Source organism: Coffea arabica, chromosome 11e (genome assembly GCF_036785885.1).
Source record: "Coffea arabica cultivar ET-39 chromosome 11e, Coffea Arabica ET-39 HiFi, whole genome shotgun sequence".
NCBI lineage: Eukaryota > Viridiplantae > Streptophyta > Magnoliopsida > Gentianales > Rubiaceae > Coffea > Coffea arabica.
The window spans coordinates 30,234,066-30,259,866 of NC_092331.1; the positions used below are offsets into that span (position 1 = coordinate 30,234,066).

A 25,801-nucleotide genomic window follows, 5' to 3' on the forward strand; every position below is an offset into this window, starting at 1 on the left:
GCACGTAAGCACGTAAGCAATACAAGTTGATTTCATGGGAGCATGTAATTCACGGATATCGAATAGTCATGTAGATTGGAAATCATGTGAGCAAATAGTCAAGTAATCAGGTAGTCATGTGGGTTGGTAAACGGTTCACGGTTAACGGTTAACGGTTGAGTAGTGACGATTATTTGACAGGCATTTGCCATATTGATAGACCATCATTGGCCGTTATCCCATTTTTATCATATGAGAGTCGAGGAGATTCACTCCAACGACGTATGCAACCATAGCATACCAAGTCATGTTATTCGAGCATTTCCAAGCATGAGTTATTCATCTCAAAAGAGAACGAGTGCGACAAAGTACACACTCGACCCCATTTTTTTAAAACCAAGTAGGCTAAGCAAGCAATCTAGCAAGTTAAGCATGAATCGAGTTCATATGGTCCTTTGATATGGTTAATCATTTAACTAATTCATGTCGATATACAATGCAAGTATACATTATTTATATAGGCATGAGTATGGTAAATACTTAACACATAGTACCTAACACTTAATAATCATGAAATGAGCATGTCCTAGACTTATTCAATTACGTATTCCTATATGGAGCACTCACCTAATCCAAAATAAGCGAGTGGTTCTCAACAAGCGTTTAGGTGTCCGCTCCGAGTTCCTCTTGGAGATCCCCTCGAGTGCCTGAGCAAACAATAATCAACTACCACTCAATATCACTACGAATCTCTAATTATTGAGGTAGATTGTACGCTAGTGCAATCTAAGGAAATCTTATGAAAATGAACCTCAATTACTCGTAAATCGAGGTTCAAGTGGAGTTTCTTAAAGTACATGAGCAATCGAGTTTTCATTTTGGAAATCAAGTATAAAATGTTCAAGTAATATCGAAGGAATAAGGAGTACTTGAAAACTCCCTTCCCTTGGAATTCGGAAAATTTTCAGGTTTAATACGATACTTTGAAAAATTGCATCTCACATTCTACATGTTAAAAATTGGAAAACTTAGTACCATTGGAAACCTCTTTGAAAGTACTAAAAGTTCTTAGAAGACACTGTTCCATGATTCTAAATGGAAGATAGTCAAAAATGGACTCAAAGTTACTATCTCAGAGTACTTAAGGTTGTGTCAGGGTTGGTTTTTCGCTAACTTTGGAAATTTGGAAACATTCACACGTTGTGAACCAGCCTCTGAAATTTGTAAATCAATTAGAGTTGCAAGTAAGGTTTAGAACAGAACAAGCGGATCAAGAATCGGAGTTTCGAGCACCGAGATACGGTAGCTCAAAGTTGGGGAAAATTCGAAACTGTTGAACAAATTTCCAGATTTGAGTTTCCGACTTTGGGACTTTAGTTAGGTATCGAAATGGACTTGGATGGATACAAACTTTGGTAATACAACACTTCTATATAAAGGGTATCCCTCTACCAAATTTCATGGAAACATACCTTCGGGAAGGCAGTCAACTAACCAACTAAAGATTCGAAAAATTCCTAAGGCAAAGCTGCCTTAAGCTTTTCGTTCTTCATTTCCAAACATTTGGCCCAGAAAATCCTTCAAACTTGGTTCATTTGTGTAGGCAAAGCCTAAGGAATATTCATGGTACATTTGGTAAGTGTTTAACTCCAAGAAATTCAATTGACAAGTTCACACCAAACTTAGTATCAAATCTGCCCAGAATTTAGGGTTTTCAAGAACAGTGCAGGTTTCGTATTTTGATAACAAATCACTCAATTCAACTCGGAATTGAGAATGGTTGGTGGCGTTGAAAAAAAAATTCATAAATCTTCAATTTCTCAGAAGAAAGTATTTTGAAATTCAGCACACAACTAGCTCAAATTCAAGCCTCAAGTTGCAGCTTCTGAACTTCGTTCCAGGAAAACAGAGAAACAGGACAGTCATATTTAAATGGCTGGTACGGGCTGCTCGGGTGGAACCTGGGGTTGTATTTTATACCTTTGGAAATCTGGGAATGTCTAGTTTCAAATGCCACTGACGGCACTTGATTTTGACATCGGAGTACAGAGTTATGAACGAAACAAGCAAGCTGTCTGAGCATTACGGGAACAGTTCCCAGGTTCACTGGCTTCACGAAAATAATTCATTTGACCAACCAAACCTCAATAATTTTCAATGAAATTTTATACACCATCTATACAACATATAAACATCATATACAAGCCATTAAACCCTCAAAATTCTGCAGAAAAGGATACGATCAAAGCAGGGGCAAAATCAGAACTTTTTACTCCATGCACTCCTTGAAGTTTCTACTAGTTATACACCATTAATCTACCATTTTGAGCACTAAACCAACATTAAATCCATCATCAAGCATAAGATCAGTCACCAAGACAAAGGTGGGAGTTCATACAGCCCACCCATTTCATTTTACACCATAAACAAGCTAACCAATGGCATAAATGAACTTAACTAGGTAAGATAACCTCCAAATGACAAGTTTCTAAGGTTGGATCATCACTCACTTGGTTGGAGGTTCAAGAGCAGAATTTTGGTCACTCTTTGCTCCAGAAAACCGTGGCTTTTCAGCTCCCTTTTGCAGCTCAAAATACTCTTCAAGTGTTAAGCTAAGTGTGGTGAAATTTTGGTAGGATTTGAGTGAAGATTTGGTGAGGTTTTGTGAAGTAAAAATTGAGAGAGCTATGGTGGTTTGAGAGAGAGGGATGGCCGACTGAAATGGTGAGTGGAGGGAGAAGAGAGTGATCAGATTTTAGCTTCCAAGAGAAGCTTCAAGTGTGTGGCCCATTTGTGCAAAAGTCAACTCTACTACCGCGCGTACTCGCGCGCGTTTCGTGCTCGATTCCTCTCGCATTTGTTTCACTAGTGCACTAAACCTCTAATGCACTTATATTCATATAAATATTATTCGCTCTCAATTGTCCCAAAATAAGGGTCTAACGTTCCTCAATTTAAATTGCGCGTGTGAAAACGCGTATCTCCAATTTAAGCGTGATAACGCGAAACTTTCGAGAAATTCTTGTAACAACAGTACTAATAACTATCACTTGAGTATTAAAACATTAAAATACCTAATTTAGGTCCATTACACAAATCTCCAATATTCCAAACTTATTGTACTCTCAATCGGTCAAGATTTCCAAAGACGTGTTCACTATTTTCTCTAAACGAGCTTCCGGAAATTAATTTTTGAAACAAATCACTTTAAAAAATATAATGGAGTTATAATTCCATGTAATTAGGGTTAATAGGGTTAGAAAATAATATTCGGAGAAATCGGGTGAGTAAATACTTATTTGAGCCAGTAAAATAAATAAAATAAGCAAAATTTTCGGGTCCTTACAACCTACCCTCCTTAAAGAGAATTTCGTCCTCGAAATTCATACCTTCTGAAATCTCAGATAACCCTGAACCGTGTGGTGTGATCATGTCATGTGTTCGTTCAGACGCCACTGGTCGGTTCCTCCTTCCATTGACTTGTCGAGGGACAGTTCCATTTCCCTGTTGAGCAGTGGTTTCTCGTGGATAACTCCTTGGACAGTCATGAACTTTATGGCTGGTACTCCCACATCCCATACACTTTCGTCCCTTTAGCCAACAGTTTTCTTCAGTGTGATTCGTCCTTCCACAATATCCACAAATTGGACGAGGTGTTGTGACCTGACTTGCTTGCGAGGTTTTCTTTGATTGTGTCTGTCCTACTGAAGTCCCTCGTGACATAGTTCCTTTTGGTTCTTTTACCATGAGTGGTGCAGGAAGTAACAGTCCTACTCCATCCACTTCTTTTCTAACTTTGGGTGGTGGTCCATTTTCTCCTAGTGTACTGTCAGATGCATCTCTTTTCCTTGCTTGAAAAGCTCTCAGTTGAGATTTTGTGCTTTCTACCCTTTGCGCTTTTTCGAGAGCGTCACTAAATCTTTCAACCTGTGCTGCGGCAAGGGCATCTTGGATTTCTAAATCTAATCCTTGGATAAACCGTCTTATTCTCTTCCGTTCAGTAGCCACCAATTCTGGGGCATATGTAGATAATTTCGTAAAGCGTGTTTCATACTCAGCTACACTTAAAGTTCCTTGACGAAGCTTTATGAAATCATCTTCTCTCTTTTCTTGGACAAGTGGTTGAAGAAATTTCTCATTAAATTCACGTACAAAGTTTATCCAAGTCCTTAGGGTTTGATCCCTTTCCTACTTGTTTCTTATAACATTCCACCAGGCTCGGGCTGCTCCTTCAAGTTGAAATACAGCAAAGGTGACTTGTCTCTCCTCTGTGTAATCCAAGGCATCGAATATATTTCTTATATTCTCTAAGCAATTCTTTTGATCTAATCAGGTTCTTATACCCACTAGCTCTTTAGATACAATTTTTTTAGATTCTCCTTCCTCTAAATTAGGATATATTAGATTATAGAAATATCGTTGTCGAAAAAAAAATATTTCGCCCATAAGCAATAAGGACATAAAGGAAACTACAGCCTTAATGGATGTAAAAATTTCTCCTATTATGGTGCATGCCAAAATATCCCCAGCAGCCTACTTCCTTTGTCCTATAACTTTTGTCGTATCTTGTGACTTGTGCTTTTTATGCACAGTAAACCCCACTCAAAAGTTAAAGTTTTTGTTCCATATGTGCCCTTCTAATCATGTGCCAAGTTTGTGGGCTATCAATGCCAGACCATCCAATATATGGACCCAATTGCATATGACATTCGAAATGAAGGGTAGAAAGAGAACTTAAAGTAGATCAAAAAATCAAACGTAACAAAAATTATGGGACAGTTCAAGAAGAAAAGTACAATATTTTTAATAAAACAAAAGTTATTACTAACAAAAAAAAGGGAAAAGAAGCTTTGGAACTAGAGAGTGATTCGGCTAATGTAGTTAAGCAATTGACTTGTCATGAACAGGATTTTTCTTCTATTGGACATCTGGTAAGATTATTATTCGAGTTTCAATATTGTAAAATAACTCGTGTGTAGACTTGGAAATGTCCCACCCGATTTAACTGCTAGATTTGATCTTTGTATTGATGTCAAATTGTAAATGATCTAACGGAATGAATGAATATGTTTGGTTCTCGATAAAAAGAAAAAGAAGCTCAGCTAGCAGATAAACTCTTCTAATTCTTAAGTTGAATATCATTCTAACCCAGAACCATCCTATACTCCACCAGATACTTTGACACCATTTCCACATTCATCCCTATCTTCTTCTGTTCCTTCTTCTTCCACTATATTAGGCTGCTTCTCGAGCGGAATCCGACAAGACATTGTCCAGAATTGCCTTCAGCCATCACTCAAAATCCCTATTCTCAGTTTGGAATACAGGTTTCAATCAATTTAAGCACTGTAACAATAAGCAGAGCTTTCACATAATAGAGAAAGACCTGCAAGAAAAAACCAGAAGCATAATTTGGGGTTTTTACCAGAACAGGGTGAAAGAATTGGAGAGATCGAGTTAGGGAGAGCAGCGAATCTGATGAATTTTTGTTTTCCTGTGTATGTGTGGGGTAAAAGATGGTAGAGATTTTTGTTTTTGTTTTCAGCATTTACAAGAAAAATGTCTTTTCATGATGTCAAAATTTTGCCGCAAAAAGCTAAAAAAGCACTACAAAAAACTTTTGCAGCACAAAAGTTACAGAATTCAATTGTGTTTCAAAAGTAGCCATCACAAAAGAAAATGAAGCAATTTGCAGATGAGCCACATGTGTTTGCGTTGCTTTATGTGACATTTGTCAAAGTGATGCCACCACACTGGTGGCGCAAAAAAACGTTGCAAAAAAATAGGTTTTAATTTTCTAGGGTTTTATTTATTTAATGGCTTGTTTTCTGCGTTTTCATTAGTAGGGAAATTTTCTAGATATTTTTAATGAGCAGATATAGTTTTTGGATGATTTTTCTAGTATCAAATAGGTTTTGAGAAATTAAGAGTGTATACCGGATGTGGGACCCATTAGGGCGAAAAGTTCAGAAAAATTCGACCAATTAGGTTAAGTTCCGGATACTGGGTGAAATTTATCAGGTGTTAAGAGATAAATAGAGGATGTGAAGTGATTGATGTGAGAGGAAAAAAGAAGGATAGGAATGCATTAATGAAGTGACACTTGTCATGTTGGGATTGGTTGTACCTTTATGACTTACTATTCATTTTTTTTTACCTTTTGACCATGTGGTTAAATATCTCCAAAAATCACAAAAAAATTCACTCTTGTCTTCATCTTCTTGGCCGGCCACCTTGAGCTTAGGAAGGAAGAAACTCTTCAAAATCTTGGCATCCATCTAGTGCAAATCATCCAAAGCAATCACCTAAACTTGTTTCTACTCCATAAAACCCTTTCACTAGGTGTTAGTGGTTTGTTTGGTGAAGTGTTTGGAGGAGCTAAGGTGTCCTACAACTCTCCCTCTCTTGTTTACTAGGTGAGTGGTGATTGAACTTCCTCCTACACTTAATGAAGCTTAAGTTGTGCTTAATGGTAGCTAAAGTGATGAATTTGTGGTTTATTTCTTGGTTTGAGAGGAATTGGTGAAGTTTTCAATTTATTGATGAATTTTCTGGTTTAATATGAATGTGATGTTGTGGCTATCTTTGATGATGGGAATTGATGTTTAAGGACTCTAGTAGGTGTCTATGATAGATAATTGTAATCAATTTTGGGTTTGGAAGGAATTTGAGAAAGTTAGGGTTTTATATCCCCAATTCTGTCTGGTTTTGTATCTTATGGTTAGAGGCCTAATTTGTGACGCCCCGAAAAAAATGAGTTTGAGAACCCGGAAATTTTCTAATTTCCTAGGGTTTATTTTTTTTAACGCCCGCTTTTCCTACATTTTCTTGATTAGAAAAATTTCCCAGATAAAGTTTATGAGCAAATATAGTTTTTAAATGATTTTTCTAGTATCGGTTAGTTTTTGAGAGATTAAAAGCGTATTTTGGACGTGGGACCCGCTAGTGCGGCAAATGTAATATATTTTTGATAACTTGTTGGAGTTTTGTGCTAAGTGATATTTTTTTTTACAAGGTGTTAAGAGATATTTATGGATTGGTGTGAGAGGGAACAAAGAGATAGAGATTCATTATTTAAGTGACAAGTGTCGCTTGGCCATTGGGTGGAATTTTTGACTTTTATGCCATGTCTTACCATTTGACTTAATAAACTAAAACTTTACCAAAAATTTGCTCCATTTCCAAGCTTCATGGCCGAACCTCTCTCAAGAAAGGAAGAAAAGAAAGCTCTCAACTTGTTTCTTCAATTTCTTGCTCAAATCTAGCAAATCAACCGTTTAAACTTCCAATTTCTCCATAAAACCTCTTCACTTAGTGTTTGTGAGTTGTTTGGTGGAGTTGTTTGAGAAGCTAAGGTGAAAAGTAGCTCTCCCTCTTGTTTTGCTAAGGTGAGTGGTGGATGAACACCTCTCCTTCCTCTAATGATGTTCAATTCATGATTAGTGGTGTTATAAGATGCAATTTCTTGGATTATTTCTTGAGTTTGGTTGAATTGGTGAAGTTTTTATTTTTTTGAGGAATTTTCTGGTTTAATATGATCATGGTGTTGTGGTCATGTATGATGATTGGAAATGATGTTTAATGACTCTAGGAGGTGGAAAAAGTGATTAAGTACAATCAATTTCTGTTTTGGAAGAAATTTCAGAAAATTAGGTTTTGTAGTTCTTCATTCTGCCCGAATTTATTGCACCATGTTAGAGGCCGAATTGGCCTTTGATTAAAACATGAAAGTTGCAGGTATTGATGAGTTTGAAGTGCCTGTAAAATTCCAGGTCATTTGGACTAGTGTAGAGTGAGATATGTCGATTTTACTGTTGCTGTTCTGGGTTGATCAGAATGCGAAAACTGCACTTGTAATTGGCCATTTTGACTGGAATTGCTTTGGATTTGGATGTTGGTGTCTTCTTATGAAATGTATCTGGATGTCTTAGCTACCATATGCCTTTGGAATCAATGCATTTGGACTTGTATGGACCGAGTTGGACTCATTACAGCATTGTGTGATTTGTGAACCTGCAATTACGGTTCTGGTTTGGTATTCTGCATATTTGATCTAGTTGTGCTAGGAACTGGACTGAGTGACCTTCTACATTGTTGTAGCACTGGTCCTTAGCTTCGAAACGGTGGGTCTTACACCCCCATCCGACAATTGTAGTGCCTTTGGTACCATTACCGCAAAATGACGTCAAAACTGTTTTTCTGGTTTTGAGCTTAACCTTCATTTCCGGACTTTTCCCTAGCTTGACTTGTACTTGTACTACTTGGAGCTTGCTGAATGGCTATTGGATGAACTTGTTGTTGTGTGTGTACCTTTGGGTTGGAATGAGGAAATAATGAAGCCATGATGGCTGGAAAAGTTAGTAAATTCAAGGGAAGTGCTGTCCGAACTTTGAAGGGACTTGTTTGCGTTGGATTTGTGATTTAAGGCTTGGATTTGAGCAAGGCAATGATATATGATGGATGGTTTCTGAGCCATGGAGGTGAGTGACCCTAAACTATTTCCAAAGTACTTGTGAAATGTTTCTTGCATTAATTATTCGATTGCATATCATGCGTGCTTGCATGTGAATTCATGACATGATTTGGCTTCAATGAGTTCTGGGAAAGTCTTGTGCTGGACACCAACGTCTCCACTCTGTTTATGGTTCATGTTCATGTGTATCTGGAGCTCAAAAAGGGGCTCCCTCTCTGTTAATATTAAATGATCTATTTGAGCGTTGGGTGTTCAAGTGCTATGATTTCACTGGCTCACGAGAGCAAAAGACGTACATTTGATCTCGGATTCATGACATCATTGGAATACATTACTATGCAATATATTTGATGACTGCTTTTACTGGTTACTCGCTGAGCTTTTAGCTCACCCCAAAAATATTTTATTCCCCTCCACAGGGCTCAAGGCGAAGGAAGGGCTTGTAGTGTTTATTCGTGGATTATCTCATGTATGGATTGAATTTGGATTTCCTTTTGTGTAATCATTCATATTGGGATTGTATTGAAAGTTTAGAATTGATTGGATGTGTAATAGTCTAGTTTGGACTTCCTCCTGTATACAAATTGTGACCAAGGATCAGAGTGGCGCAGTGGAAGCGTGGACGCTTCGCTTTTGATATGTAAATGTTGGAATATTTGATTTATATTGGAGATTTTATCTTGTATTTGTTTGAGGACTGTAGTGATCGACTGAGTCCCGGCGAGAGCTGGGCAGGCGGCCCGTTGACCCCTCTGGTTCGCCTTAGGGGGAGGTGGGGCCGTGACAGTTGGTATCAGAGCTTAGGCTTCAGATCTTTGTAGTGTATCCTAGGCTTGAAGTTTAGGATGCTGGACTGTGGACTTGGTTTGAAATATTAGTGATTCTTGCGGGATGTCTTGACCTGATTGGTACAAGAGGGAATGTCGAGGACGACATTCTTTTAAGGAGGGGAGATTGTGACGCCCCGAAAAAAATGAGTTTGAGAACCCGGAAATTTTCTAATTTCCTAGGGTTTATTTTTTTTAACGCCCGCTTTTCCTACATTTTCTTGATTAGAAAAATTTCCCAGATAAAGTTTATGAGCAAATATAGTTTTTAAATGATTTTTCTAGTATCGGTTAGTTTTTGAGAGATTAAAAGCGTATTTTGGACGTGGGACCCGCTAGTGCGGCAAATGTAATATATTTTTGATAACTTGTTGGAGTTTTGTGCTAAGTGATATTTTTTTTTACAAGGTGTTAAGAGATATTTATGGATTGGTGTGAGAGGGAACAAAGAGATAGAGATTCATTATTTAAGTGACAAGTGTCGCTTGGCCATTGGGTGGAATTTTTGACTTTTATGCCATGTCTTACCATTTGACTTAATAAACTAAAACTTTACCAAAAATTTGCTCCATTTCCAAGCTTCATGGCCGAACCTCTCTCAAGAAAGGAAGAAAAGAAAGCTCTCAACTTGTTTCTTCAATTTCTTGCTCAAATCTAGCAAATCAACCGTTTAAACTTCCAATTTCTCCATAAAACCTCTTCACTTAGTGTTTGTGAGTTGTTTGGTGGAGTTGTTTGAGAAGCTAAGGTGAAAAGTAGCTCTCCCTCTTGTTTTGCTAAGGTGAGTGGTGGATGAACACCTCTCCTTCCTCTAATGATGTTCAATTCATGATTAGTGGTGTTATAAGATGCAATTTCTTGGATTATTTCTTGAGTTTGGTTGAATTGGTGAAGTTTTTATTTTTTTGAGGAATTTTCTGGTTTAATATGATCATGGTGTTGTGGTCATGTATGATGATTGGAAATGATGTTTAATGACTCTAGGAGGTGGAAAAAGTGATTAAGTACAATCAATTTCTGTTTTGGAAGAAATTTCAGAAAATTAGGTTTTGTAGTTCTTCATTCTGCCCGAATTTATTGCACCATGTTAGAGGCCGAATTGGCCTTTGATTAAAACATGAAAGTTGCAGGTATTGATGAGTTTGAAGTGCCTGTAAAATTCCAGGTCATTTGGACTAGTGTAGAGTGAGATATGTCGATTTTACTGTTGCTGTTCTGGGTTGATCAGAATGCGAAAACTGCACTTGTAATTGGCCATTTTGACTGGAATTGCTTTGGATTTGGATGTTGGTGTCTTCTTATGAAATGTATCTGGATGTCTTAGCTACCATATGCCTTTGGAATCAATGCATTTGGACTTGTATGGACCGAGTTGGACTCATTACAGCATTGTGTGATTTGTGAACCTGCAATTACGGTTCTGGTTTGGTATTCTGCATATTTGATCTAGTTGTGCTAGGAACTGGACTGAGTGACCTTCTACATTGTTGTAGCACTGGTCCTTAGCTTCGAAACGGTGGGTCTTACACCCCCATCCGACAATTGTAGTGCCTTTGGTACCATTACCGCAAAATGACGTCAAAACTGTTTTTCTGGTTTTGAGCTTAACCTTCATTTCCGGACTTTTCGCTAGCTTGACTTGTACTTGTACTACTTGGAGCTTGCTGAATGGCTATTGGATGAACTTGTTGTTGTGTGTGTACCTTTGGGTTGGAATGAGGAAATAATGAAGCCATGATGGCTGGAAAAGTTAGTAAATTCAAGGGAAGTGCTGTCCGAACTTTGAAGGGACTTGTTTGCGTTGGATTTGTGATTTAAGGCTTGGATTTGAGCAAGGCAATGATATATGATGGATGGTTTCTGAGCCATGGAGGTGAGTGACCCTAAACTATTTCCAAAGTACTTGTGAAATGTTTCTTGCATTAATTATTCGATTGCATATCATGCGTGCTTGCATGTGAATTCATGACATGATTTGGCTTCAATGAGTTCTGGGAAAGTCTTGTGCTGGACACCAACGTCTCCACTCTGTTTATGGTTCATGTTCATGTGTATCTGGAGTTCAAAAAGGGGCTCCCTCTCTGTTAATATTAAATGATCTATTTGAGCGTTGGGTGTTCAAGTGCTATGATTTCACTGGCTCACGAGAGCAAAAGACGTACATTTGATCTCGGATTCATGACATCATTGGAATACATTACTATGCAATATATTTGATGACTGCTTTTACTGGTTACTCGCTGAGCTTTTAGCTCACCCCAAAAATATTTTATTCCCCTCCACAGGGCTCAAGGCGAAGGAAGGGCTTGTAGTGTTTATTCGTGGATTATCTCATGTATGGATTGAATTTGGATTTCCTTTTGTGTAATCATTCATATTGGGATTGTATTGAAAGTTTAGAATTGATTGGATGTGTAATAGTCTAGTTTGGACTTCCTCCTGTATACAAATTGTGACCAAGGATCAGAGTGGCGCAGTGGAAGCGTGGACGCTTCGCTTTTGATATGTAAATGTTGGAATATTTGATTTATATTGGAGATTTTATCTTGTATTTGTTTGAGGACTGTAGTGATCGACTGAGTCCCGGCGAGAGCTGGGCAGGCGGCCCGTTGACCCCTCTGGTTCGCCTTAGGGGGAGGTGGGGCCGTGACATAATTGGCCTTGGCTTAAAACATGAAAGTTGTAGGTATTGATGTTTTAAGGGTGCTTGTAAAATTTCAGGTCACTTGGAGTGGTGTAGAATGATATAAGCCGAAATTACTATTGCTGTTCTGGGTTCATCAGGATGTTAGAACTGCGTCTGAAATGGGTTGTTTTGACTGGAATTGTTTTGGATTTGGGTGTTGAGGTCTTCTGATTAAATGTAGCTTGATGTCCTAGCTACCATATGCCTTTGGAATTTCTGCATTTGGACCTGTTTAGACTGAGTTGTACTGATTACAGCATAGTGTAATTTGTAAACCTGCAATTACGGTTCTGGTTTGGTATTTGGCATATATGACTTAGTTGTGCTGGGATTTGGACTGAGTGACCTTCTACATTGTTGTAGCCCTAGTTCTTAGCTTCAAAATGGTGGGTCTTGCACCTTCATCCGACAATCGTAGCGCCTTTGGTACCATTACCGCAAAATGACGTCAAAACTATTTTTCTGGTTTTGAGCTTAATTTTCATTTCCGGACTTTTCCCTAGCTTGACTTGTACTAGTACTACTTGGAGCTTGCTGAATGGTTATTGGATGAACTTGTTGTTGTGTGTGTACCTTTGGGTTGGAATGAGGAAATAATGAAGCCGTGATGGCCGGAAAAGTTAGCAAATTCAGGGGAAGTGCTGTCCGAACTTTTAAAGGACTTGTTTGCCTTGAGTTTGTGATCTAAGACTTGGATTTGAGCAAGACAATGATATATGATAGATGGTTTCTGAGCCATGGAGGTGAGTGACCCTAAACTATTTCCAAAGTACTTGTGAAACGTTTCTTGCATTATTTACTTTTGAACTGTTTCCAAAGTTACTTCTGAACTGTTTCCAAAGTTACTTCTGAACTGTTTCCAAAGTTACTTTTGAACTGTTTTCTTGCATATCATGCGTGCTTATATGAGAGCGTCCTTGTTTGATATATTTCCTTGACTAATTGGCTTGTTATTATGGATTGATAATGTGTTAAGTGCTTTCAATGATTGTTAAAACGAGTTTTCTGGGCGAGTGTGTACTTTATCGCACTCAACCTAAATAAATGTGAAATTTTCATGATTAATGATTAAATGCTACTTGCGCATGAATGTAAGCCTTTTTGGGCTGAACTGGCCATTGCCCCTTGTTACCGGTCGTCTCGAGCCAGAAGCGGACTCGGTCGGGCGATTAGGGACCTGGGTGAACGTTTGGTATACTCGAGTATTACCTTTGTAGGTTGGTGGAGGTTGGTGGAAAATGATGCAATTTCAAATGAGAAAAAAGAAAAGGAAATAACAGGAGAACGAACGTATCTTTTTCATGAATGTTACTATCGCTTTCCATTGTACATGTTTCTTGAATTATTGATACTCCATATTTAATGTTTTGTAAATGTCGTAATTGTTTCTGGACTTATCATTTGATTTATGACATCATTGAAATGAACTATTGTGAAACCGATTTGACTACTTATTTTTTTCTGGTTACTCGCTGAGCTTCTAGCTCACCCCAAAAATATTTTATTCCCCTCCACAGGGCTCGTGGCGAAGGAAGGCTTGTTGTGATTTTATTGTTGTGAAATTCCTCTTGTGTAATAATTGGGATCATGGATCAGAGTGGCGCAGTGGAAGCATGGACGCTTCGCTTTTGATATGTAATTATTTATTGGAGAATTTGATGTAATATTTGAGTTTTATCTTGTAATCTGTATGAGGAATGTAGTGAACGACTGAGTTCCGGCGAGAGCTGGGCAGGCGGTCCGCCGAACCCTCTGGTTCGCCTTAGGGGGAGGTGGGGCTGTTACAAAGTTAACCCATGTCCATACGGTTTGTTCCCTTTCCCACTTTCCCTTAATCACGTTCCACCATGATCGGGCCGGTCCCTCAAATTGAAATACCGCAAAGTTCACTTGCCTTTGTTCGGTATAGTTCAAAGCTGCAAAGATGTTGATCATGGCCTCCAGCCACTGTTCGGCTACATCCGGATCAGACCCTCCAAGGAATTTCGGAGGAGCAAATTTCTGAAACCTCTCAAGAGCCCGATCTTTTCCTATTTCAGGGTTCGGAGGTTGATTCACAAGTATTTGACCTTGTTGGTCCACCAACCTTGCTAAGATGTTTGTCATTTGTTGCATTGCCGTCGCCATTTGGTCCCCGGCTTCAACCCTCGGTCCTTGCTCTTGTGCAGCTGTAGTTTCCCTTTCCTCTCTTGGCTCTTGAGCTCGTTTATTTCCACGGCCACGTCCACGTCCACGACTACGTCTCCCGTCCATATATATGTTTTTTTTTCTCTCTCTCTTTTCTTTTCTTTTCCCCCAAAAAGGTAATTTAGTAAATAAACACAGTAAATTGACCAAAGTAACAAATTCTAGCATTCCAACTACACAAATAAACATATAAGCACATAACACGCCATATCAATGAGGCAGATAATCAATTACACAAATACATATCAAATTGGACAGATAACCATGTACACACACGTATACTAACGTCATGTAGTAACAATATACGGGTAAATCAAAAAGAAAAGGTGAAGTCGTCCCAGTCTCAATTAAATAACCCCGTCCAGTTTCTCACGTCACTTACTATCCAAACGAGATGTCCATTAACTTCTTATACTCATTACAGTCGGACAAAACCTGTTCATGTTCCCAAAATACAAGTCTTAAGCACTTACCATCACCTCAACTTTGGAGTACACGGGCACGAGAATCCGAAATAAGACAATTCACATCTCGAGCTAGCCAGTCCCAAGAGTAAACCATCTACAAATCGAAATTCCTACCCGACATACCTATCTATGATCCTTAAATACCATGAGAAAGATTTAAGACCTATAACACTTCAGGGTTCATAGCTTATACTCGAGTCCTTCGTACTTATTCACCACTTAGCCCAAGCTCACTCCACGTAGAGACCCCGCGAAGCAGCTATAGGTTTTATCCCTCAATTGCTTAACTTTCAAATCAAATCAAATCGCACAGTCCGGTATCCTAAACTTTAGCCTAGGATACACTACAGAGATCTGAAACCTAAACTCTGATACCACCTGTGACGGCCCCACCTCCCCCTAGGGCGTACCCCAAGGTTCGGCGGGTCGCCTGCCCAGCTCTCGCCAGGACTCAGTCGATCACTTCAATTCTCAATTAAAATCGGAATAAACCCACAAGAATAAATAGGCAACTATCCAAAACTTAAAGCGGAACTTATATACATTGCCATCCCAAAAGAGAGTATAAACATCGAATATACAAAGGTTCTCAATCCTTCATACGTCCAGCCCGTGCCAAGCACTAGGGCGAGAACCATTACAAAAGAAACAAAAGAACTCGACTGGCTAATCTATGCTCTCATCCTGCTCGCCGTCCCCTGTTAAGGAAAACAAAACTAAAGGGATGAGCTTGAAAGCTCAGTGAGGTTCCGAACACATATACAAGTAATAAACCCAATACATTAACCCATAATTCAAGAAAACATTTACCATACAAAGCGATAAACACATTCATTAAAAGGATACGTTCGTTCATTCGTTCGTTCTCCTGTCATTCCCCTTTCCTTCATTCATTTGAAAATGCATTTTTCGTTTATACATAAAACCCTCGTTCGTTCGTTCGTTCGTTCATTTCATTCACTCTCTCCTGGACATTGGCCAGGCTCCACCAACCTCCACCAACCTACAAGGTAATACTCGAGTATACCAAACGTTCACCCAGGTCACCATATCGCCCGACCGAGTCCGCTTCTGGCTCGAGTCGATCGGTAACAAGGTGCAGTGGCCAGTTCAGCCAAAAGGCTTACATTCATTCACAAGTAACATTTCAATCGTTCAATCATTGAAAATTTCACAATCATTTAGGCTGAGTGCGATACAGTACACACTCGCCTAGAAAACTCGTTTTGGCTAATCATTGAAAGCACTTAACACATTATCAATCAATAATAACAAGCCAATAAGTCAAGAAAATATAACAAACAAGGAACACTCACCTATACAAGCAAAATAACGTCCAATTCCTCAATCACCAATGAAACCTAAAATTAAGCCAGAGAACATATTACAAGTTATCAAGTAAATCAACTAGGTAAAATTAAAGGAAGTCCGACTAATTACTAGTAGGACGTATAAAGATGATTCTTAAGTGAAAAGAGGGTATTTGAATCTGTGGTCGGAAATAATTAGGGTTTCGTAATCCAAGCGAGAAACCAAATTCAAAAGAGTTATAAAATTTTCCAATGGAAATTCTTGAACTAACGACAAGTCGGAATCCAACTAGATAGGCTAAGAAATACTGTTTTCGGAATCGTTTATATGGTTCAAAATTATCTCATATTCAAGTAGATATTATAGACTAAATGCCTTAATGAAATTTATGTAAAAGGGAGGACAAAATGCCCAAGAAAAACCCTAAACCACTCCTCTTTATTTGGGTAAGAGTGATAAGAGTTTATTTTACGTATTTTTAAGTGCATTTTATTAGTTAATTTTGAGTTGATTGTTTAGTTTTATAAATAAAATAAAGAGGTTTTTGGTAAAATTATATATTTTTGGTAAAAGTGGATAATATTGCATTTCTATTGATTTTAATGGTAAAAACTTCATTTTTATGCAGGAATGATGATTCAATCACCAAAGGATGTCAAATGAGGTAAAAAATAGAGATTTGGTGATGAATTCAAGTGGCAACAAGAAGAATGAAGTGAAAAACGTTCAAGTGAGGAAATGCAATACAAGTCAGTTTTGACACTCTTCAGTATTTTGACCATATCTGAAGCTACACTTATCGGATTGAGGTGATCTTTATACCATTTTAAAGCTAAGAAAGATACCTACAATTCGTATGAAGACATCGAAATCCATTTCTGCCATCTTCATGGACAAAACGTTGGAATACAGAAGCTGCATTCTGTGGTCGGAAGTTAAAACAGAGGTTTGAATAGGTGACAGTATTTCGATCATATCTCAGGCTACAAAGCTCCGATTTGGATGATTCTTGAAGCATTGGAAAGCTAACGCAAAGGGCTACAACTTTTGTGTTTTTCACAAAAGCTAGTTTGGCCGTTATCATGGAGAAAATCGCAGTTGAAATAAGGCCAGAGTGAAAACGCGAGTATACAAAACGCGAGTTTATGCCGCGTTTTGTGTAGGCGCGTTTTATAGCCGAAATTCTGCAATTTGACTCAGTCAATTCTCTTGTGTTCATACCACTTTCCAGCTATAAGATGCAAGGGAATTCGGTGCACATGCTTCTGCAATAAAAGAGAAGACCAAATGAGTGTGGACAAAAAGGAAACATCATATCTTTGACTTCTTTTTACAAAATCTGAGTGGAGGAAATTATGAAGTGAGAGGAATGGAATTTCTACCACCTTTTATGCAGAAACACAGGGGAGAAGCCTGGCATCACCATACGTAGCTAGTTTTCCTTCTTGCAACAAGTTTTCTCTCTAGAGTTCTTAGAGAAGCATTTGGTTTTTCACTTGTAACCATCTTGTACAAGAACATAGCAGGAATTGGAAAGCTTTACCTTCAATTGGCTAAGCTTTCTTTTACCTTTCTTATACTTGTACTTCATGATGTTTTGCATTAATAAACTTGTGAGTTTGATTGTTAAATCATTCATGAGTAGCTAATTTCCTTTATCTAGGGAGTAGATGAAGCTTATGGCCAAATGATATGAAGTGATTGTGATTTATGCTTGTTATGTCTTGTATTAACTTATCTACTTGTGTATGTTGGATTACTTGTTGTTGCTTGATCACCAATAGCAGGTTTATAGTTGTTTTTACTCATTGAGAAATGGTAAAAATAATGGAATGACATAAGTAGAGCTTGAGTAGTATATTCATGAGAATAGAAATACATTCAAGTGGATAAAATCTATATTTCAGGTATGCACAAAAAAGATTTAGTATTTTCCAAGAGATTAGGAAAAACTAATCTGTTTTAACCCATTATTATCATGAAAATGTGATTTTGGTATTGCTGGAAATTGAATCCTTGGTTAAACAAGAATAGTAACAAGTGTTAAATTCATTCGTTTTAGATCTTTTGTGTTATATGTGGAATCTACATCCCTAGATCTTAATATTTAGTAAATTCTACTCCTATTGTGAAATTGCATGTATCTATTTAAGAATTTTTGTAGTTGAATTAAAATCTGAAGTTTCTGCTCAAATTAATTGTAAGTCTAAATAATAGAGTAAATTAGTATCTAATAATTGTTTTAATTGCTCCTCGTGGGATCGACCCGATACACATCTTGTACTACAATTGCGACCTGTATACTTGCAGTCCAACGGGTGTAAATTCGGAATTAAACTTGCACTTAAAGTAAAAACCCGTCAAGTTTTTGGCGCCGTTGCCGGGGAGCGGCAATATTAGAACCTAATCATCTTTATTAATTTAGACAGCTTTATTTTTTAGATTATATTTAATCTTATATTGTAATCAGATTTTTTTTACCATTGAAGTTGCATAATATCCCTTATTTCTGTTTGTAGTGTATGCACCGGGAGTCTCGAGAAGTCGCACCTTTCGATCCAGAAATTGAGAGGACGCTACGTAGACAAAGGAGGCACACACAACAGCAAGAGGAACAAGAGATTTGGCAACCGATAGAGTAAATTTTGATAGAACTACCATTTGAAGACGAAATGGCTGAAAATGAAGCAAATAGGCGAGTTCTACGAGATTTTGCTCTACCGGGAACACAAGGATCTCAAACGAGCATAGCAAGGCCTACGGTAAATGCTAACAACTTTGAGATTAAGCCATCACTTATCCAAATGGTTCAACAATCTCAATTTGGAGGTAATGCTGTAGAAGATCCTAACTCACACTTAGCTACATTCTTAGAAATATGTGATACAATTAAAATGAATGGAGTTAGTGATGATGCTATAAGGTTACGGTTGTTCCCATTTTCATTAAGAGATAAGGCAAAAATGTGGTTACATTCTCATGCTCCTAACACTTTTACCACATGGGATGATTTATCAAGAGCATTTTTGAATAAGTATTTTCCACCTGGTAAGACTGCTAAGCTAAGAATGGATATCACTGGTTTTAGTCAAATGGAAGGAGAATCATTATATGAAGCATGGGAAAGGTTTAGAGATTTGTTACGAAAATGTCCACACCATGGACTACCCGAATGGCTGATTATACAAACCTTTTATAATGGTTTATCTTTCTCCACTAAAACTATGATTGATGCAGCCGCAGGTGGAGCTTTAATGGGTAAATCACCCAAGAGGCTCAGAATTTGATAGAAGAAATGGCCGCAAATAACTACCAATGGGCCAATGAAAGAGGTAATACGAGACGTCACGCAGGTATGATCGAAATGGACACTCTCAATATGTTGAGTGCCCAAATGAATAACGTAATGAAATTGCTAAGTAGACAAGGTGGAGTTGGTCCAAGTTCATCTAATGCACACGTAGCTTGTTGCTCTTTCTGTGGAGGTGAACATGATATTAATGAGTGTGTTGATTCTGAGTAGGTACAATTTGTCAATAATTACAACCGAAATGCTCCAAATAATCCCTATTCGAATACTTACAATCCGGGGTGGAGAAATCATCCAAACTTTGGATGGAAAGATCAAGGCAATCAACAAAGGCCAACCAATCCGCCGGGATTTCAACCAAGGCAACCACAGGCTGAAACTAAACCAAGTTGGGAGATCGCGGTGGAAAAACTTGCTAAGGTGACTTCGGATAGATTCGAGCGAGTTGAGGGGCGGTTGGACCAATTAGCTGGGATGTACAGAAACTTGGAGGTTCAAATTGGTCAAATTGCCAATGTGATCAACAATAGAAACCCTGGTGAATTACCAAGTAAAACCGAAGTGAATCCGAGAGAGCATGTCAATGCAATCATTCTTAGAAGCGGTAAAACGGTTGAGGGATTCGATTTTGAAAATTCAGGTGGTGAAAAAGACAAGAAGCAAGCAATTGAAGGGGAGCAAGAAAGTCAAAATGATCATGTTATCATTGATATTGATGCACTTCATCCCAAATTAAATTCTAATGTGATACCTTTTCCTCACAGGTTGAAGAAAGATGGACAGGATCGGGAGTTTGAAAAGTTCTTCAAAATGTTTAAACAATTGCACATTAACATTCCTTTCATTGATGCTATAACACAGATTCCCTCTTATGCACGTTTCTTGAAAGACATCATGTCAAAGAAGAGGAAAATTGTAGATAATGAGATGATAGCATTAACGGAAGAGTGTAGTGCATTGATTAAGAATAAACTCCCTCCTAAATTGAAAGATCCGGGAAGTTTTTCTATTCCTTGCACTATTGGTCAATTGCATTTTTCTAATGCTTTATGTGATTTAGGTGCAAGTGTGTCACTTATGCCGTTATCGGTTGCCCGGAGATTGGGACTTCAAGAGCTAAAAGCTACCAATATTACATTGCAATTGGCGGATCGGTCAATCACACGTCCCATGGGTATTTTGGAAAATGTGCTCATAAAGGTAAGACAATCTATAATACCTGTGGATTTTGTTGTCTTAGATATTGAAGAAGATGTGAGAATGCCAATTATTCTAGGACGACCGTTTTTAGCCACTGCACGAACTATAATTGATGTAGAAAAAGGTAAGCTTATATTACGGGTTAATGGTGAGGAATTGGAATTCAATTTGGATAATAAAGAAGGGAGTATAGAGCCTACTGCTCTTGTGTCTAATATGCCATATGATGAAAAGGTTAACCAAGAAAGGACCGAAGAAGTTAAATTTATAAATGTCCTTGGTACTAACTTTCATGGTGTAGGAACAAAGGAGGAGAAGATAAGGATGGAAGTTGGCTTAATAAATTCTCCATTCCATGAAGAAAATGGTGAAAAGTTGAGCCAATTCAGAAAAGACAAGCAAAATCCACTCCAAGGTGAAGTTGAGCCTCTCTATGACAAGTCTAATATTCCTCCTTGGCATTTGAGGAAATTGGACTATGAAGATCAATGCATGGTTCACCACATGGTGGATTGGTTCGGGAGTTTCGACCCATGGGGAGAAAATCGCTCTCTAATGCTCTAAAGTGATTCAACTTTTTCAGTCGAGCCAACGACTATAAACAAAAGCGCTAATTGGGAGGCAACCCAATATTTAGGTTATATTTGTTAACTTGGTGTGATTTTGTGGTTTGAATCAATGTTTTAACTAAATTGTTGTTTTTGTAATGTAGGGTTGGCAATTGAAGGCAAGGAGGACCAATTGAGTACAAAAAAGGCGAACTTTGATCAAACAACTCAACCCCTCGATTTGCGTTAAAGGTGTTTTTGATTCATTATAAAGGGGTAAAATGCATGTTTTTAATGTTTTACATTTGTTCCAGTCATTAAAATTGGCAAACAAATGATCTATGATGCATTTTGAGTCATTGGGGTACCTTTTGTAATTTTTCAAAAGTTGAAATTCTGCTAAAAATCGAAGCAGAAAACGCGTTTTCCAAGAAAACGCGACTACAAGTCGCGTTTCTCAGAATCGCGTTTTCAATTCTGCGCCTGCAGAACAGAAAACGCGCCTTTAAAACGCGACTTAAAGTCGCGTTTTGGAGGAAGTCGCGTTTTCTCGCCTGAGCAAAACTGTAAAACGAGACACAGATAAACGCGACTTTTAAGTCGCGTTTTCATACGTAACCGCGTTTTCAATTCTGCGAGATTTGTGCAGAAAACGCGGCTTTAAAAACGCGAGTTGAAGGCGCGTTTTTAGTCGCGTTTTCGGTTCACTTTTCTGCTTCAAAAAAAAAAAAACGCGATTTCCAGAACATTTCTTCACTTTTCCATTTTTCCAGCCGCGTTTTTCTTCTTCTTTTCTACCCAACTCACAAATCTTCATTTTTACTCCATAATCGTCTAAGCCGAATTGAAGATCAATTGGGCATTCATCCACCGCCCAATCGTGATGCAGAGGATGACGATGATGCCGAGGGGGATGACTGACTTGGCACACTGCAGAAGCTATCTTTAGTTGATGAACTTGCTTGCCTAATTATCTTAACTTGTGGAACTTAAGATGTTTAACTTCATTTTATTTTTCTGTTTTCTATGTGGTAGGTACTTGTATTTTGACAGTGGTCCGTGATTAGTGGCTGATACGGATCTCAGCCATTGACTTGGGGAGTACTTCTTTCTTTTCTTTTCTTCTTTTGTTTCATTTCTTCCCTACACATTGAGGACAATGTGTAATTTAAGTGTGGGGGGGAGAAATATGTATGATACTTGTGGTTTTAGTTGTGTTTGATATAATTCTTGTGCTTAAATGGTGTTTCTTATGGTTGCTGGCAGGGAGTTTTAGTCCACTTTTAAGGGGAGACTCTGTCAAAATTTTTCCAAAACCTTATACACATATATGTTATTAACTATAATAAATAAATAAAATATTGTCACTTATCCTTTTAAAATAAATATATGCGGTTTTGATACTTCTTTTCTCATGAAATTTGGAAATGATTTTTATGTGATTATAATTTTTATCTATAGGAAAGTATATCTAGTAAAGTGGAGAAACTTATGCCTATATTTTTGCATATTTGATAAAAATTCTTCTTTTTATCTGATTTTATAAGATAAGAAATTAATATGGTCAATAAGTGTCATACTTTTCTCATGATTATTCTTAGAGGGAATTTTATTATATATATATATATAAAAATAAAAAAAAGGGGTTATTCTACTCCAATAGTTTTTGTACTTAGTAACCGGGAGTCTTCATCTACAAATGTCGACTTTCGCGTAAAACGGTACTTAAATTAAGAGTACGAAAAGCAACTTGAGTATGTGAAATGTTGAGTAACCGGGGATCTTCATCTAAAAATGTCGATCTTCGCGTCAAAAGGCATTTTTCACAACTTAAGTAATATTTAACCCTTAAAATATATACATGAAAAAAAAAAAAGAGTAAGATAAATCCCTCTTTAAAAGAAAAATAAGAAGTTGATCCTGAGATTAGTTAGCATCTTTATTGACTATAGGAGTTGCTTGCTTGCGAAATTGGATAAAAATAAGAAGTTGAGTTGAATTGGTAAAATTATGGTATACTTGGCTCTTCTTTGCTTGATATTATGAGTACTTGAACTTAATGGAAAGATCACATAAGGGTTATTTACCTTGATTCAAGGAAATGGAGTTGAAATACTACATATGTTTATTTTCAATTTTTTTGGATCATTGATGGTTAGAATTTTATATTGCTTGAGGACAAGCAATGATTCAAGTGTGGGGGTATTTGATAAGAGTTTATTTTACGTATTTTTAAGTGCATTTTATTAGTTAATTTTGAGTTGATTGTTTAGTTTTATAAATAAAATAAAGAGGTTTTTGGTAAAATTATATATTTTTGGTAAAAGTGGATAATATTGCATTTCTATTGATTTTAATGGTAAAAACTTCATTTTTATGCAGGAATGATGATTCAATCACCAAAGGATGTCAAATGAGGTAAAAAATAGAGATTTGGTGATGAATTCAAGTGGCAACAAGAAGAATGAAGTGAAAAACGTTCAAGTGAGGAAATGCAATACAAGTCAGTTTTGACACTCTTCAGTATTTTGACCATATCTGAAGCTACACTTATCGGATTGAGGTGATCTTTATACCATTTTAAAGCTAAGAAAGATACCTACAATTCGTATGAAGACATCGAAATCCATTTCTGCCATCTTCATGGACAAAACGTTGGAATACAGAAGCTGCATTCTGTGGTCGGAAGTTAAAACAGAGGTTTGAATAGGTGACAGTATTTCGATCATATCTCAGGCTACAAAGCTCCGATTTGGATGATTCTTGAAGCATTGGAAAGCTAACGCAAAGGGCTACAACTTTTGTGTTTTTCACAAAAGCTAGTTTGGCCGTTATCATGGAGAAAATCGCAGTTGAAATAAGGCCAGAGTGAAAACGCGAGTATACAAAACGCGAGTTTATGCCGCGTTTTGTGTAGGCGCGTTTTATAGCCGAAATTCTGCAATTTGACTCAGTCAATTCTCTTGTGTTCATACCACTTTCCAGCTATAAGATGCAAGGGAATTCGGTGCACATGCTTCTGCAATAAAAGAGAAGACCAAATGAGTGTGGACAAAAAGGAAACATCATATCTTTGACTTCTTTTTACAAAATCTGAGTGGAGGAAATTATGAAGTGAGAGGAATGGAATTTCTACCACCTTTTATGCAGAAACACAGGGGAGAAGCCTGGCATCACCATACGTAGCTAGTTTTCCTTCTTGCAACAAGTTTTCTCTCTAGAGTTCTTAGAGAAGCATTTGGTTTTTCACTTGTAACCATCTTGTACAAGAACATAGCAGGAATTGGAAAGCTTTACCTTCAATTGGCTAAGCTTTCTTTTACCTTTCTTATACTTGTACTTCATGATGTTTTGCATTAATAAACTTGTGAGTTTGATTGTTAAATCATTCATGAGTAGCTAATTTCCTTTATCTAGGGAGTAGATGAAGCTTATGGCCAAATGATATGAAGTGATTGTGATTTATGCTTGTTATGTCTTGTATTAACTTATCTACTTGTGTATGTTGGATTACTTGTTGTTGCTTGATCACCAATAGCAGGTTTATAGTTGTTTTTACTCATTGAGAAATGGTAAAAATAATGGAATGACATAAGTAGAGCTTGAGTAGTATATTCATGAGAATAGAAATACATTCAAGTGGATAAAATCTATATTTCAGGTATGCACAAAAAAGATTTAGTATTTTCCAAGAGATTAGGAAAAACTAATCTGTTTTAACCCATTATTATCATGAAAATGTGATTTTGGTATTGCTGGAAATTGAATCCTTGGTTAAACAAGAATAGTAACAAGTGTTAAATTCATTCGTTTTAGATCTTTTGTGTTATATGTGGAATCTACATCCCTAGATCTTAATATTTAGTAAATTCTACTCCTATTGTGAAATTGCATGTATCTATTTAAGAATTTTTGTAGTTGAATTAAAATCTGAAGTTTCTGCTCAAATTAATTGTAAGTCTAAATAATAGAGTAAATTAGTATCTAATAATTGTTTTAATTGCTCCTCGTGGGATCGACCCGATACACATCTTGTACTACAATTGCGACCAGTATACTTGCAGTCCAACGGGTGTAAATTCGGAATTAAACTTGCACTTAAAGTAAAAACCCGTCAAGTTTTTGGCGCCGTTGCCGGGGAGCGGCAATATTAGAACCTAATCATCTTTATTAATTTAGACAGCTTTATTTTTTAGATTATATTTAATCTTATATTGTAATCAGATTTTTTTTACCATTGAAGTTGCATAATATCCCTTATTTCTGTTTGTAGTGTATGCACCGGGAGTCTCGAGAAGTCGCACCTTTCGATCCAGAAATTGAGAGGACGCTACGTAGACAAAGGAGGCACACACAACAGCAAGAGGAACAAGAGATTTGGCAACCGATAGAGTAAATTTTGATAGAACTACCATTTGAAGACGAAATGGCTGAAAATGAAGCAAATAGGCGAGTTCTACGAGATTTTGCTCTACCGGGAACACAAGGATCTCAAACGAGCATAGCAAGGCCTACGGTAAATGCTAACAACTTTGAGATTAAGCCATCACTTATCCAAATGGTTCAACAATCTCAATTTGGAGGTAATGCTGTAGAAGATCCTAACTCACACTTAGCTACATTCTTAGAAATATGTGATACAATTAAAATGAATGGAGTTAGTGATGATGCTATAAGGTTACGGTTGTTCCCATTTTCATTAAGAGATAAGGCAAAAATGTGGTTACATTCTCATGCTCCTAACACTTTTACCACATGGGATGATTTATCAAGAGCATTTTTGAATAAGTATTTTCCACCTGGTAAGACTGCT

General features: G+C 37.4%; 1 non-coding gene across 1 annotated transcript; it reads right to left on the minus strand.

Annotated features, from left to right (window-relative positions):
* Window positions 1-18,989: 18,989 nt before the first annotated feature.
* Window positions 18,990-19,096, minus strand: LOC140026286 (small nucleolar RNA R71). Its single transcript, XR_011830232.1, has one exon. It is a non-coding gene; the product is annotated as a small nucleolar RNA R71 (small nucleolar RNA).
* Between the last annotated feature and the right edge of the window lie 6,705 nt (window positions 19,097-25,801).